The sequence below is a fragment of the Pinus tabuliformis genome, chromosome Q (assembly GCF_031772625.1).
Source record: "Pinus tabuliformis cultivar Carrire ecotype Pingquan chromosome Q, CPIR1, whole genome shotgun sequence".
Classification (NCBI taxonomy): domain Eukaryota; kingdom Viridiplantae; phylum Streptophyta; class Pinopsida; order Pinales; family Pinaceae; genus Pinus; species Pinus tabuliformis.
The window spans coordinates 690,603,425-690,620,130 of record NC_142296.1 but is presented as its reverse complement, the minus strand read 5'-3'; the positions used below and the strand labels follow the sequence as shown (position 1 = coordinate 690,620,130).

The window sequence follows — 16,706 nt, the reverse complement described above, 5'->3', positions numbered from 1 at the left end:
TTTGAAACCATGTTGAGAAATCTAAGGTATTCAAATTTAACAATTTCTCTTCTTGATAATTACTTGTGATGCATTTTTACTTCTTAATATTATAGTACTTTCTTTGTTATATTATTAATGTGTTCTTTCATCAAGACAATTACCAGTATGCATAACAGAGAAGCAACATAGTATGTAGGCTTTTTTAGCCAAGGCCAAAACCTCTCACCTCTTAAGAGGAAAACCCGATCAAAATTCTTCTTCTAGATCTTCAATTGATAAGTACCAAGACCTTGAAATAGAACCTTGACTCTAGTATCCTCTCAAGAACCTTTCACCAACCTTGATGCTCTGCCTCTTCCTTCCTTAGCCTTTATTCTTGATCTATAACTTCTCCTTTTTGGCTCCTTATAGAGAAACTTGGTCTCTATCCTTTTGCACTACACCTTCACAACTTCCCTAGAGAATATCAGTCTCTAGGTCTTCTATAGAGAAACTTTGTCTCTACCTTGTAGTCGGTCACCCGCCGTTCCACCCTGGTCGGTGCCCGGCCTCCGGAGGACACCTGCCTTATCGAGAGAGAGAGAAAGTACGGGGAGTGGATCCGTCAGTTGAGTGAGTGGATCCAGTTCGGTTCAGAGAGAGAAATACCTAGAAGAGTCTTTATTTTTCTTCCCTAGAAGATTCTTTCCTTTGCTACCTGAGAAGAAACCCTACTTCGCATACCAAGAAAAATTATACTTTGCATACCGAGAAGAATCCTCTTCATATGCTAAGAAGAAACTTCTCTTTCTTCACACCTTCATTCTACCTCTTCTTCAAACTTATTTCTAGTCCTCTCTTTGTACCTTTCTTCTGCCTTGCTTTCACACTTATTTGGACAAAATCAGATCGAATTTATTTTTTGAATTGTGTATCTACAAATGAGGACGAGTTAGGTTATTTATACGTCTTCACTGGGTATTTAGGCCAACTTTACAGTTGGAGATTAGGGCGACTTGTTCTATCATATTCCTTCATCGTTGTAGGCCGACTTGAAGAGGTTAGGTGACAAGTTCTTGGAGGACACTTTTACATAGACAAGATGACCTTTCACAAAGTGTAACATGAATTCATTACATGGAAATGGCTCTCAATGGGAGTCTTGACTCAAAAATAAAATCATGAAACCCATGAAGCAAGTCAATAAAATAATTTCATTTTTTTCCTATTTACATCTCATTACATAGAATCATATTTCATGTCATTATGAAGACCTAACCAAGTTACAATTTTCAACAGATATTTGGATGAAAATAACAAGTTGTGTGAGCAACTAAGAGAGGAGATTGCATCTATGAGGGAATTAGAAGAAAAGAGCACTAACTTAAAGGCAGTCATAGAGAATAATGAAGAAACCCTAAAAAGACCATTAGAGGAAGGTACATGCAGAGTGAATAACAAAGATGAAACCAAAACCAAGCAGCAACAACAAGAGACAAATAATGAGTGGAAGAAAATGATTCTTACAAAAACTTCATTTCCTCCTAGAGATGAGATGAATAAATTTAGAAGATCTCAAAGGAGATTCCTTGCTCCCTTGAAAGACATCAAATGTTCTTCTTTCCATGAACCTAGTCATGTAGCAACAAAATGTAAGAGAGAAAAACAATTTTAATCAGCATAAGATGTAGCAAACACGAAGTGTGCCTCACACAAGAAAACATAAAAGACAACATATTTTAGGTATAAAAAACACTTCCGTGGTTACTATTTTTTGTGCAATGAAGTTGGACATAGAGGCATTAAATATAAATTGTATGCAAAGAATATCACAATAGTACACACACCATTTCCACCTTATCTTGGTCAAATAAGGTGATATTTATGTAGCAATCTTGCACACAAATCCAAAGAATGCAAATCGGAAAATACTCTATAAAGAGTTCGAGATAGAAAATAGAAGCAACTCCAAGTAGACCAAACATTAAGCCAAAAAGAGATGCAACTCCAAGTAGACCAAACATTAAGCCAAAAAGAGATGCAGACAACAACAAAAGCCACACAACTAAGGTACCTAAGAGGAAAAAAAGGAGCAACTTGAAACTTTAATAACAAAATGACCTTATGATAGCCTCAAGGGAAGAGAAACCCCAATAACGTTCCTTTAAGAGTATGACAATAGAGTTTGTTAAATTTTAATAACAAATACAAAAAATATCTAAGGATACCATGCACATTGAAGTCTTAAATATGTAATAAAACTGTTTATGTAAGCCAAGATGTCAATGAGTCATTTTTTCGTCTTTAACCATTCCATTACTCTATTGAATAAGTGGTTGCACATCTTGATGAAGAGAACAAAATAAAAGATCTCTACATATAAGTGAAGATGAATCTACCACATGGACAATGAGAAGAGTCAAAGCAGTTGACGATGTTGATCTTCTAAATACAAGGTACCTGCAAAAGGAAATGAATTTACAAACCATAGGATTTTTACTGCAAATATTTTGACGTTTGTAAATTCATGAATCTTTTAACACAAGCAAAGGAAGTGGCTATCTAAATATCAGGGGATGCTTCACTACGTAGGAATTTTGAATAATACAACTATATTATTTTTTTAACACACTTACACTTTCGGGTTAAGGCATTGCTTCAGTAAATCTTAAAGAAAAAAGAGGAGGAGAAGGATGTGTTGTGACTGGTGTGCATTTTCATAAACGTAAGAATCAAATTTGACACCTTTTGTACCAGGTGTAGTGGGATCAATATGTTTTGGAAAATCCCAACTTCCAAAAGCAATGCTTATGCTTAACATCACCATTTAGATGTGACTCGACATCGTACTCATAATTTCATGTACCCAAACCGGTTAATCCAATTTTCCAAAAGTCCTCATAATGTTTTTTTGTGGAACTCAATGTACAATCTCAGACAAAAGTACAGGGATCTGCGGGTTGCTGCTAATAGGAAAGGTGGTATGAGGAACTTTGCTGTAAAGACAGGATTTTATTTTCACACCAACAAAGAGATGACAAGTAATGCATCACAACTATCAGAGGAAAAATGGAGAGAGGGCCAGTTGCTAAGGGTATATGTATCTAGCGCTACAATCCCTTACATTACAAGCAACGTTAAAGTGGCAACAACATTCACTGCAACATAATATCATTCCCAATGTTTAATGCACTCTTTATTGCCAACATTTGATATCAGGTGGCATCTTTCAGTGCATTGGCAAAACATTGGCAGCTTTCATAATAATCGTCAAAACTATCATATTAATGGTCCAGATTCCTGAAAAATTGTTTATTATGTCAACAATTTTCATTATTATATCAATTTGCAAGCAGTAGATGTGTGTCATTATTCTCTAGGGGGATGTCATTTTGACATATAATGGCATATTTTTGTGTGTTAAATATGGAATATCACTACTATGCGAGACCTGGAGAAAATCGTATTCCGAACGAATTATGTAACGCAATTTAAGAAAAACTTGAGATGAAAAGTTACATATTTTGCAGCCTTATCGTATTATGTTACGCTGGATATAATGGTGGCACAGAAGAGGTTATCGTATTATGGTGGCAGTGCATTGGATATAACGGTGGAAGTGCACTGGCTTAACATTTTGATATATATCGTTAAATATAGGTCATTCAAAGAGTTGAATGGTTGACACTATATGGTAGTTTTTTTTTTCCTCATTGGAAAGGGTTTTATGTAGCATATCTTAGCAGTGCTCATATTACAATGGATTTATGTACCATATCATGAATATTTCTCGGTACATCATAGAATATCATGGTATCATGGTGTTGTTTAAATACATGGTGGCAACTTATATTCTATTATATTATATTATATTGTGCGTTGGCATTAATTCATTGCACTGGGATTTGACATTATATTATGTATTTGTCATATATGCGAGGATGATATCATGTCCATTGATGGTATTTAATATGGGGAGTTCACTATTCTCCGCTCTTATGGAAACATTGCCTCTGTACGATTATCCCATTAACAACATCCTTCCGGTAGAGGGACATATCTTTTGGACGCTTGATTTTCCAGAACAATGTCAAAATTATTGTAGTAAGAATAGGACAATGCACAAATTTCTTTCTTACACATTTTGCTTATCATTCGTTGCTATACAAACTCTATGTTGGTGATATACATTGGTACCAATAATATAATTCGACGAATTTTATACATCATTGGGACTGCCGATTATGGGAATATGGATGACTGAATATTATCGCATGGAAAGATTATCGTGGTTGAGGAATGCATTTAAAACCTTATAAAGGTGCCCATCAATTGACCAATAAAATAACGACAATACTTAGCAGGAGAAATACGGCTAAGTCATTTGCTCACCTCAATGTAAAAATAAAGGAAGGGTGCACTCCTCGATGATCAGATATATGGGAATATGGTTCCAAGCTTGAATGCATATCCAAATATTATCTACAAGTTGACGCAATGTGGAGGTCATATATAGCGTTATAGTGATTATGGTATATATTGTAGTACAATGGTGTGGTATATTGCAGTACAATGTTGCATATGTCAATAGAGATCAACGTATATGGTATTCTATATGGAGATGAAGCGTTAATATATAGGGCTTGAGAATTAATATATGGTATTACATATGGAGATGTAACATTAATATGATATTCTATATGGTTTTAGTTAGAGTATATGGTATTATATATGCAGTTGGAGTGTTAATATATGAAGTTGCAGCGTTAATATATGGTATTACATATGGATCGTGGCCTGCGTTCTTTGCATCAGCACCATTGGTATATCCAGAGTATCTATGCTACTTCTGGTGAAGGATTGTATGAAGGTTTCAATTGGCTTTCTAAAAATGTCACAAACAAGGCATAATGTTGAAGCATCGTAATGTCGCTATGAGGCCTTTGAGAATGGGTTGAATTCCATGCCTTTTGAATATTGTTTGTATACTTTTTGCAGTGTAGTGGACGAGTTTCATGCTTCTCCTAGTAAACTGAATTAGATAAATAATTAAGGGGCGTTGAAGATCTATTCTTGTAGTGTACTAAAATAATCCCCACCGCAGACTTGTTCAGCTCCAACTACAACTTGATCGCACTGTTGGCAACACTTATGGACAATTTGGATGGGGATGCCACTCCTGTTGTGGCTCGTTTTACTGCAGGCATGGTGTGAGCTAATGCAGGGCCTAATGTTGTAGAAGCTAAAATGATATACTACATTGATGAAGACCAATCATATATGGTGAAAGGAAGATGACTAGATAATAACAAAAGTTAATCGACAAACCAGTGACAAACATGCTTTGTGCTTGAAAGTACTCTTCAATCTGTACCATGTGCTTGAGAATTGATTTAGAAAACTCTTGGTTTACAAGTAGACTCTTAAGATGAAAGCTAATTGGAAAATTACATATCTTATCATTCTTCATTTCAAAAAGATGGATACATTCTTGAAAGAATGCAACGTTGCAAAGAATAATCAACGATAATTTTTTTTTTTTTTGCTATTTCGAAAATTTTGAAAGACAATAAAGGCTTAGAAAATAATATTACTCATTTATTTTGAAGTACTTGGAAACCTTTAATGGTGAGAGTTAAGACACAATAAGTGAAGGAAAAAAAAGGAAGCTATCAGGACCATTATAGAATTTGTTAAAACACCAGATATGTTCCAGTGCAACTTACTTACTATTCCTGTTGTGGCACAACTAGAGAGAGATGGAAATTATTCATTGATATACACAAATATTACTCACAAGTATAGATTCTTATTTAGAGATGAAAATTCCAGATTATTGAAAAGCTATGGTCTCATCCATGAATATTGTATATAAAAAAATACGGTTATTGTCTCTTGTTGATCTTGATTCCAAAGGATCTCGATAAATGGTGGAGATGCGGGGTACAACTGTTGCTTTGAATTTTTTCGGTGTATGCATAATCATGAATGTTGTGGTTCTCATAGTGTCCTGAGGCATCAAAATATTGCAATAAATTTTTTTTTGGGATCTTTTTAGCAGTTCAAAAACCTATATGAACAAGGTGATATGAAGCCAAATAATGGGTAATATTATTGAACCTTAACCTTGATAGTGGTTTGATGAAAGAAATCAATGATGAACCTATGCTAAAGAATTGGAAGATTTTATCCAATCAAAACCCCTTGGGAGTGTTGTTAAAGGGGAAGGTAAGAAGGACACTTCTAAGAATGAAAGGGGAGGATCAATGTTTTTCCATCAATTCCAAAGGGGGAGATTGATGGCATTATTTTCATTGATGGAAAAGGAGCAAAAAAAGAGTAGCAAAGGAATAGGAGAAACAAGGTATGTTGTAGGGATATTTGACAGCAAGAGATGAAGTTGATGGCAAAGAAATAGCAGGAATAACAAAAAAAAAAAAGACCAGCGTCAAGGAAAAGGAGCAATAGGAGCAACAAAAGAGCAACAAAGGGACAACAACGACAAAGGGAAAGTAGCAGCAACAAGGAACACTAGAAGAGAAGCAAAGAAGCTTGCAACAAAGAAGAGTATCAAGACAATAAAAAAACATAGATATGACATTTTGTTTACGTTGTATTGAAGGAATTGTGTATTGTAGGAGAAGCAAGGTGTGTAAAGGAGAAAACAGGTTTGCTAGGTGTTGCATATGTTGTTGTAAAGTAGAAAGTTATGTTTGGTATGTTTGATGACAACATAAAAAAGGAGTACCAAATGCCTTGATGACTTGGTAGAGCATTGAAGCTTGCATGTGTTGTGTATAAGACTGATTTCAAGACTAGTTTGTTGCAGAAACTTTATGTGATGCAAGGCAAGCCTCTATGAAAAAAAGGAAATGTAAGACTCCATAAAAACAAAGGAAAGGATTATAAGACAATGACATGAAGATGCTGAGATGCAAGTCCAAGGCAAAGTAAAATAAGTTGTACAGATTATTGTGATGCATTAATGGCAAATGTTGTTATTGATCATGAGGAATGAATACTCAATTATATAGTCATATGTTATTCGTATAATGTTACATGATGTTGGAAGTATGTTGATGAATTTAATCATTACATGTGGAAGAAAATAATATTGAATGGAGCATTTATTTTTGTGTTCTATTATCCAAAATATTGAAGATTTTGGAAACAAATGAGTGGAAGGAAAAGGGTAAATCCTGTTCACTTCATATTCTTATGTGAGATACAAATAGCCAGAAAACTATGTTTATAAAAGATGTGATTTTTTAGGGAAAGGAGAGGTTAGAGAGTTAGAGAATGTGTGAGAGCTAATTGAGGTGTTATGCATTAGTTACCTAGCACATATGAAGCTTATGTGAATTGGATTTGAAGGGAAGAAGAGGCATAGATGAATATGGACATATGGAAAATTGATGACTAGTTAAACCAACATATTGTTGATTCTTGTTTGCTTTAGGGGATTGTAGTCTCCTTTCAAGTAGTATCTTGATAAATATCAAGTTGGAGCCTGTTGAGGTAGGAGCTTCCTATAGGTTGTAGCCTACATAACACATATGGGAGTTTGAGCTTCCTTTGCATGTTGAGCTTGCAGAAAATTGAGGTCGCAACCTCCTATAGGTTGGAGACTATGAAAATCAGATGTAATAAGGGAGTAGGAGCTTACCTTTGCTTCACAACAATAACAAAATCGCACTTTTCTCCCTTTATTTGTTTCCACTTATATCTAGTGTCCATATGTGTTCTTATTATGTAATGATGTGATGTATTTTTTTGCTTATTACTTGTTCACATATTCAATCTATTGGTCATTATTTGTTAAGATGCTCATTTAATGTTTTAGTTAATGAGCTTACCTTTGCTTCACAACAATAACAAAATCACACTTTTCTCCCTTTATGTGTTTCCACTGATATCTAGTGTCCATATATGTTCTTATCATGTACTGATGTGATGCTTAATTTTTCTTATTATTTGTTCACATATTCAATCTGTTGGTCATTATTTATTAAGATGATCATTTAATGTTTTAGTTAATGAGTTTAAGGAAAATAATTTTAATCTCCATGAATGGACTAAGCCGATTCACCCGCCGACCTTTGTTTAGTCAAGTTTCCATCAATTGGTATCAAAGAATTTCCTTCTATGTAAGCCTAACAACTTGAAGGTAAACTTCGTTAAGTCGTGGCATATCAAAGCATACTTGTGTTAAGTGATAAAAAGTTCCATGAATGGAGAGATAAGGTTAAAACATAACTAATAGCTTATGGACTTGGTGTATGGAAGCTTGTATGTGATGCTTAATACAAATACTCTTCCTCTATGCAAGAACAACAGTGGAATGTTAAGAAAAAATGTGTTATGTATAACAATCTTCATAATGAGCATCTTGATGCAGTAATAGACTTAAATTCTAAAAATTAAATTTGGGATAGATTGCTACTCATGCATGTAGGAGACACTAATAGCTGCACTCGCGAAAAAGAGAAGAAAAAGAGAATGAAGAAAAAGTCCTTTAAAAAAGGAAATGTTCAATCACATAAGACCTGTTTTGAACTTCATTCTTGTGAAGGAAAGTTAGCTAAAGAAAAACCCAAACTTGACATAGACTTGGCTGAAATAGAAAGATTGAAGAATGAGAGCAAAGACTATAAGAAATTGCTGCAAATATGTGATGAAAGAGATCATAGATTCAAGGAAGAAGATGTAAGCCTAAAGACACTTCTTGATCTAAAATGAAACAAGAATGAAAAAATTATAGATATAAGCATAAATACAGAGATGTAGCAGAAATAATGCTTCATTTCATTAATATCAAAATACTGAAATATGCTTACAAATAGAATGGAATGAACTAGCTTCGGCGATGGTAGCTCATCTCTGAGAAGAGATGTTGTGGCTACATGCCTTTGAACTATATTGTAATGAGGCTCAAAGGCCTATTTATTATTGAGAAACAATGGAAAACCCTAAACATCCAAAAACCTAACCCTAGGAGATGAAGCACCAAAATTGTGCGCCTTGTTTGAGTAAATTGGTACGTCAACTTCCCAGGGTAGAAAATTTGGCATACAATCTCCTTTTGGGTATCATAATACCTCATTTCGAAGATATCAAAGAAGAGGCCAAAAGCAAATAAGATAATGCGCTTAGGGTTTTTCATTCTCTCTGTTTTCCCTAAAAACATCGTTTAGGGCCTCAAAATGACTCCAGAAGTTTAGGACCTGAAAATCTACCAAAAATAGTAAATTGTGCTACAATTAAGGAAACTAAAAAATTGAAAGAGGCAGTGTTGGGGATCCAACTGGAATAGGTGGGTGGCCACTAATATCCACCTAGACCAATCCTTCCCCCTTAAGAAACAATGGTCCCCATTGCATTGAGTGCCTCCATGAGATGGGAAAACTTCTGCTGAAATTGGTCCTTGGCGAGCCACTTTCCTTGGTCAGGAGGTGGCCAGCTTTGACAACTTGATATAGTTGGATCTTCTGCAGGAGAGTGTTCTTGATCTATGTATCCATGATCTGCTCAGTTGTGGCATGTTCCATGCAGTCTGGCCTTAGCTCTGTTGGTGTGAGTTGTTCTGCAATGTCAAATGTGTTCAACAATGGTGGAAAGTATGGCTGAAGGCAGTGTACATTGAACACTAGGCGCAAACCAAGGAATGGTGGAATTATAATCTTGAAGGCATTGTCCCCTACAGCCTTGGTGATAGTGTATGATCCATATCAGAGCGAGCGAAGCTTGCGGTGGGGTCTAGCGAGGCACTCCTTCTATAAATGTAGCCAAAATTTGTCACCCACCTAGAACTCGTGTGGCACCTGATGATGATCATGGTACTCCTTGTACTTAGAATTAACACTGTCTAATATATCATGAACCTACTAGCGGATGTGTTGAATGCACTCAATGAATCTGTTAGCCCTATCAGCATCAGACTAGACATGAGCTGAATCTGCTTGAGTAGCTGCAAAGGCTATGGCCACATCAATGGCACATAATAGATAAAATCCCAACCCTACCTCAAGGGGTTGTGGCTCATTGAATTGTGGAGATATATGTTGTATCTTTGTTGAACACAGGGGAGGATTTCATCCCATTCATGTGGATGCTTCGAGTTGTACATTCGCAGAATGTGTACAATCATTATGTTGATGAATTATGTTTGGCCATCAGTTTGGGGATGGAAAGTCATGGACTTAGTCTGTTTGATATCCAACATTGACCAGAAACTTGAAAAAAATGCACTTAGGAATCTACTGTCTCGATCTAAGACAATGGACTATGGGATCCCAAAGTGTACCCACACTCGCTCAAAGAAGAGCTTAGCAATGGCCTCTGTTGTGATACCCTTCTTGCAGGCCCCCATAATGGCCATCTTAGAGAATCTGTCAATGACCACGAAAACGTAGTCATTACCGTGCTTAGTAGAAGTAAGACCCAACATGTAATCATGGATATTAATTTGTAAGGTTGACTAGGAGTAGGTAGAGTAGTATATAGGCCTTGCTTCTTGATGGTTGGTTTGGCAATGTTGCAAGCAGTGCAGGATTTAATGTACCTCCCAAAATCCCGATGAAGTTTTGGCCAATAAAAATACTTCTACGGTACCACCATTGTTTTCTCTACTCTGAAATGTCCTGGGACCTAATTGTAATGTGCCTCCCAAATCATCTTGGCATGCTCACTTGAAGGAACACAAATGTGTCCTAGCTGGCATAACAGTGCATCCTGTAGGTGAAAATTTGGAACTTTCTTCCCTTCGAGGAGTGTCTGGTATGTTTTGTCGAATTATGGATCTCTCTTGTAAAGATGCAACAACCTCGAAGTTTTGGTGCCCACAGGATTCGAGCATAGTGATCAATGCCATGACTAGTGGTTGGCTGAGGTATTCTGCAACATTATTGGTGCTTCCCTTCTTGTACTTAATGTTCAAATGGAATTGTTGCAGGTATGTGGACCATTTTTGATGGAGATCATTCTACAACTTCCCTTGTGTTTGTATGAACTGTAGGGGTTGGTGGTCTGTGTGGATGAATTTTTCCTTCCCTAGAATGTAATTCTTCCATTGATGACATGCTTGCACTATGGAATACATTTCTTTGTCATAAGTAGGATGCTTTCTTACTATGTTTGAAAGTGTCTCACTATGGTAAGCCATTGGATGCCCCCACTGAGTAAGAACTACACCAACAACATAGTCATAGGTGTCTGTCTCAATATAAAATGGTTTCTGTAGGTCTGGTAATGAGAGCAATGGTGCAGAGCAGAGGCAATGATTCAATTCAGCAAACTCCTTCTATTGGGTTTTGGACCAAAAAAAAAATCCTTTCGCTTTTCCCTTGGTGACTTGACTTAAAGGCCAAGTGATATGAGAGAACCCTAACACGAACCTGCAGTAGAAATTGGCAAGACCGAAAAAGATGTGGAGCTCTGTTAGAGTGGTTGAGGCTGGCCAATCCCAAACGACATGTATCTTGGCTAGGTCCACATGCACACCCTTCTCATCAATGTTGTAGCCAAGATATTGAACTTGGGTCATGCCAAAAGTGCATTTCTCCAAATTGGCACACAACTTGTGTTGTTGTAGGGTTTGAAGGACCTGTCGAATATGGTGGAGGTGCTCTTCCTAAATCTAGTTGAAGGTCAAGATGTCATCTAAATACCCCACCATGAATGCATTAGAGAAGGCTCACAATATGTCTTCCATCAAGCTCATGAAGATTGCGGGGGAATTTGTTAACTCGAAAGGCATGACCAACTGTTCGAAAAGGCCTCCTTGGATTTGAAGGCAGTCTTCCACACATCAGAGTGTTTGATAGGCACCTGGTGATAACTAGACTTCAAGTCAATCTTGTTGAAATATTTGGCCCCCTTGAGCTAGTCCAGAAGGTCATCAATCTATGGGATTGGGTACCTATTTTGGACAGTGATCTTGTTCAATGCCTGATAGTCAATACAAAGTCTCCAGGTCATGTCCTTCTTTTGTACCAATACAATTGATCTCCCATAAGGTAATGAGATTGGCCTGATGTGCCCTTTCTGCAATAGGTCCTAAATCTGCCTCTTGATCTCGTCATTCTCTAAAACAGAGTGTAGATAGATAAGTCCATTGGGTAGCGGCATGCCCGGGGTCATATCGATGGAGTGGTTGACCTGACAGTTCATAGGTACCCCTATAGGCGAGAAGAAAATGTCCCTGTACTCCTCCACGACCTTGTCCATCTACAACTACTGTATGGAGGAGCCCTTTCTAGAAGCCATGGCCATAACCTTCTTCTTGCCCTAAGGGCGAATCATGAGCAAAACAAATTTCTCAGTTTGGGAAATGATCTTACTCCATTGCTTTGTAGTGATCAAAGATATGGCGGTAGGTAGGGCTACCTTCTATATCCTCTACAACTTATTGCCCAAAGTAATAATCACAGAGCAAGGTCTAGACTCATATACATCATGTCACTTCGACAAGTATGGTTGTCCTAATAATACATCACAAACTTCAACACAAGCAACATCACACAGTACCTCATTCGTGAAGGGATTGATGCTGTAGGGAAGGCGACACTACTAGCTGACATGAATATCTCATCCTTGGTGAATCCACCCAAGGGTCTACATTTCGGGTGTGATGTCGTTGGTAGGCCCAGCTACTTCATCAGCTCTTCTAAAATGAGTTTGTTTTGGCTCCCATTGTCGACAATGAATTGCAATGGAGAACCCTTCACACACATTTGTGAGTGGAAGAGGTGTTCCCCCACCTTTGGATCTTCAGGCTAATTCTTCTAGATCTTGGTAGTGGCCAGAGTGGCACTAGGCTCCACGCCAATGATCTGCTTCCATTTTTCATTCCCCTTTTCGGGTTCTGATTCAGAGTTGGAACATGCGTCTAATTCAGAAGCCTTCATCTCGGCCACTAGTGACTTCTTGGCCCGACACTCACTTGTGTTGCGAGTGGATCTCTTATGGAACTCACATCATTTTCTTGTGTCATTCTTTTTCTGCGTGGTGTTTTTCTTTGCTAGTAGCTTCGGCGGGTTGTCGTGGGTCACACTGCTTTGCATTTGGCCTTTGCTCTATGGTTTGGGGGTACCTTTTCCTTGCTTTAGATTCACAGATCCAAAGTCTTGCTTCATCTATTTACATTTCTTCTCAATCTTGACAACATATTAGTATGCCGAGTTGAGCAAGAAGATGTCCAAGAAATCCATCTCATCCTGGATGTACTTGTGTAGACAGACACGGTACTTGAGTACCAAATGTCACTTAGAATCATTGATACCGAACTTCGTGTGGAGGGTATGGAAAACATTTGTGAACTCCGACACATTTTGGTCCCTTTCCTACCATAGCATGGTCCACTTTATGTATTTATATTCATAGCTCCTGACAGGGTAATATTGTTCCTTGATGGTGTCTCGCTGTTGGGACAAGGTCCCCTACAGTGAATTTTGGGGCAAAAGCCCAAGTTTTGGGATAGAAAGCCCATGTTTATTTGATGTAAAGTGTAAAGTCTCCGCAAGTTATCGTAGCAAAGCATGTATATAGTAAGTGTCATAAAGGGATTTTCCCTTTTTTTATGTAAGTTGTGTCAGCTTGGATAGACCTACCCATGGTACGCGGACCGTGGAATTTTATAAAAAGAAGAGTCTTAGAGAGTCTAAGGTAGTTCAATTAAGTTCATAGTTGATGTAATGGGTCATTAGAAGTGAAGAACGAAGAGTCCTAGAGTAGAAGAGAGGCTTTGCAGCTGTGTGCGCAGAGGCTTAGAGTAGAGCTTGTAGCTGAGTGCACGAACCCCTACAGCTGAGTGCGTAGGGTAGTCTTGAGTTGGGAAAATTTTAAGAACCCCCCCAAATTTATATGTATAATAAATGGGCAAATCTCCATGGTATATAGGAAAAATGGAAGGTGATTTATCAATAATATAATATGTATATATAAATTTTTGGCGAATATTTTACTTAATTATAAAATCTTGTAAGACCTTGGCGAGTCTTTCACTAAATAATAAAACTTTGTAAAGTCCTAGTGAATCTTAGCATTGTGAACTCTTAGAGAATTTTTTGAAAAAGTATAAAACCATATATGACAAGAGCCACATGGTGGAAATATCACTGTTTCTTTTTCACATTTCCATGACATGGAACTTGTTTATAAAATTATAAAAAAGCCAACCAAGTCCCTTATAATATGCAGGTAAGCTTATAACAGAGTCTGATACCTCTACTATGCTTGTCTTCATTCAAGTGTCATAGCTACTATACTTAACACTGTGATTCACAACTCTCTCAGAAATCAACTCTATAGTGTAATTAAAACCTTTGGAAATTGAATCTAACAACTCTATAAAAAGGATTAGTGAAATAGAAGCTTTTGTGAATGAGCCCACTAACTATCACTACTAAACAATCAATCTAGACTATGAAGTCTTCCATCTTGATCACAATTGTGCTCACGATTAAGGGAGTGCGACCGCCTGGCCTGACATAATGGCCATCATAGCTTCCAATAATCAACAACCACCTTGCAAGGACATCCTAGCTCATGTCTCATGAATTTTATTCATCAATCTTAACTGATATAAATCTTATAAAGATAATATTAGAATCCTCTCTAGATTCACTGTTAATACGAGGGTAAAGGAAATTTTCTAGCTGAAGGCACTAGCCAATACCAACTTTGGTATTTGTGACCCCTTTGTGGGGATGCACCTACCCTACCCCATTGGGTTTCTGCCTTGTAACATAGTTCAAGGATCACAAGACTTTCCAATCTTCCTACTCCATTAGACACACTTTATATGCTATACATAGTGAATGGAAAAGAAGCATTATAGAACACACAATTTCACAGAAGGAAGAAAAATCTTAGCCAATTCAATATCAAAATCTTAACGACTGATTAATAAAGAATAACAAGTAGTGTAATGAATTGTTCCGAGTTATTTATTTACAAGCTGTAAAGAATGTAATGGAATGGAAAATATTACTTAGGCAACCCTTCAATATTTTCTACTAATATGTCTGTGCATGTACATATGAAATTAAGAGCATTGTTGAATACAAAGTTTCCTTTTCTCTTGCCTCCATTTTGACAAATCAGTGTGAAATCAGTGTCACTTTGAATCTCCTTTCCTGTGTGGATGTTTTGACAAATCAATGTGAAATCAAAGTCACTTTGAATTTCCTTTCCTGCGAGGGATCACATCCACAGTTGATTAGTAAAAGATAATCTACTATATATTATGTTCAAGAAACTGACTGCAATCTACAGTGGAAACGAGACCTCAGTTCTTATTCTGAATTTGAATATCTCAGGACAACATAAGAGATAAAAATGCATATGGCCTTAGTAGCTAGAAAACAATCAATCCATCATTACAAGACCACCTAGATTTTGGCACTTAATCTAAATAATGGAACTAGTTGCAATGCTTATTTGCATTAACACCATGGACAAGCAACAACAATGTTTCAAAGCACACTTACTGGAAAAGCTGTAATGTTCCGAGAATATTTAATGATAGCATCTGAACCTAGTAGCTATGGTGGGGAAACTAGGGAACCCAAATCTTGGAAGATATCTCATACCAAATCTGAGAAAAAAATAAAAAAGGGAAAAAATCAAAATCTATAAATCAAGCAATGAATTGTTTACAAATCAAATACAATTCCTTTAACTAACAGTTAAATTGTGGTGATATATTTAAATATTTAGTAAAATGGGAACTTCAAACCATGGAATATTACCTTTGTCATTACTGTCATCCCTTCGTGACTGAGATTACAAATCAATACTTATGGAAAGATTGTAAGAAATTCTGTGAAATAGTAAAGCATAACCTCTATTTTCAAGCAACAAAATCAAGACATTGTTACATCAAGAGCCATAATTGATACATAATCAATGAATCAAGTCCTTGTATGGCACAGGCTTGTTTATAACCTCTATTTTCTCAATAACAAAATCAAGACATTGTATGTGGTTATTGCCAAAAGGAAACTTCATTCTAATTTGGAAGAGGATTTTATCAAAAGACATGGATTTATTCAAAGCTACAAAGCCTAATGGGTTACTGAAAAATAAGTTGGAATATTGGATCATGATACTTAAATTGGAAAAATATGATTTCCTTTCAGAAACATTACAGTTATACAATGTTTTCTGAAAGCATTAGAATTTGAAATTGGGCCTTTCTATCAATACAAATTTTCATTAACATAATGTACTTTCCTACTTGAAACATTGTAGATATCCAAGAAAAACTTGAAAAGCATAAGAGAACTTAGCATAATGTACTTTCTTTCCTTCCTTAACATTCTTAAAGAGTTGAGGTTCCCCAAGTCATCATGTAACTTTCGAAGGAAATGACAGTTAGTAATAGTCCAATTCACAACTGAAGATGTATCACAAATATGAGGGGGCATCTCCTCCAAATCACAAAAGTGCTCCAGGTTAAAATCTAGCATTATTGGAAGCTTAATGCTCGACTGGGTGTTATTGAACCCAAACATTTTTCCAATCTTCACTAAAAGCTTAAAGATAGCTTCTCTAAGTTCTACATGACTTTACTATGCTCTTGAAGTGGGGGCACATGCAGCCTCTCGAAGTGAATAGTCTTAAACTAAGTGAAGATAAGGCCAATAGATCATTCAGTGTGGATCTCTTTAACCCATAATTGAATACTATGTCTCTCTTTAACCCATAATTGAATACTATTAGGACTTTCAATTTTTTCATGGAAA

At 36.6% G+C, this 16,706-nt stretch overlaps 1 pseudogene; it reads left to right on the top strand.

The window, feature by feature from the left end:
- The first annotated feature begins 5,106 nt into the window (after nucleotides 1-5,106).
- LOC149221418 (uncharacterized) overlaps nucleotides 5,107-16,706 on the top strand; it is a 78,417-nt pseudogene continuing 66,817 nt past the window's right edge.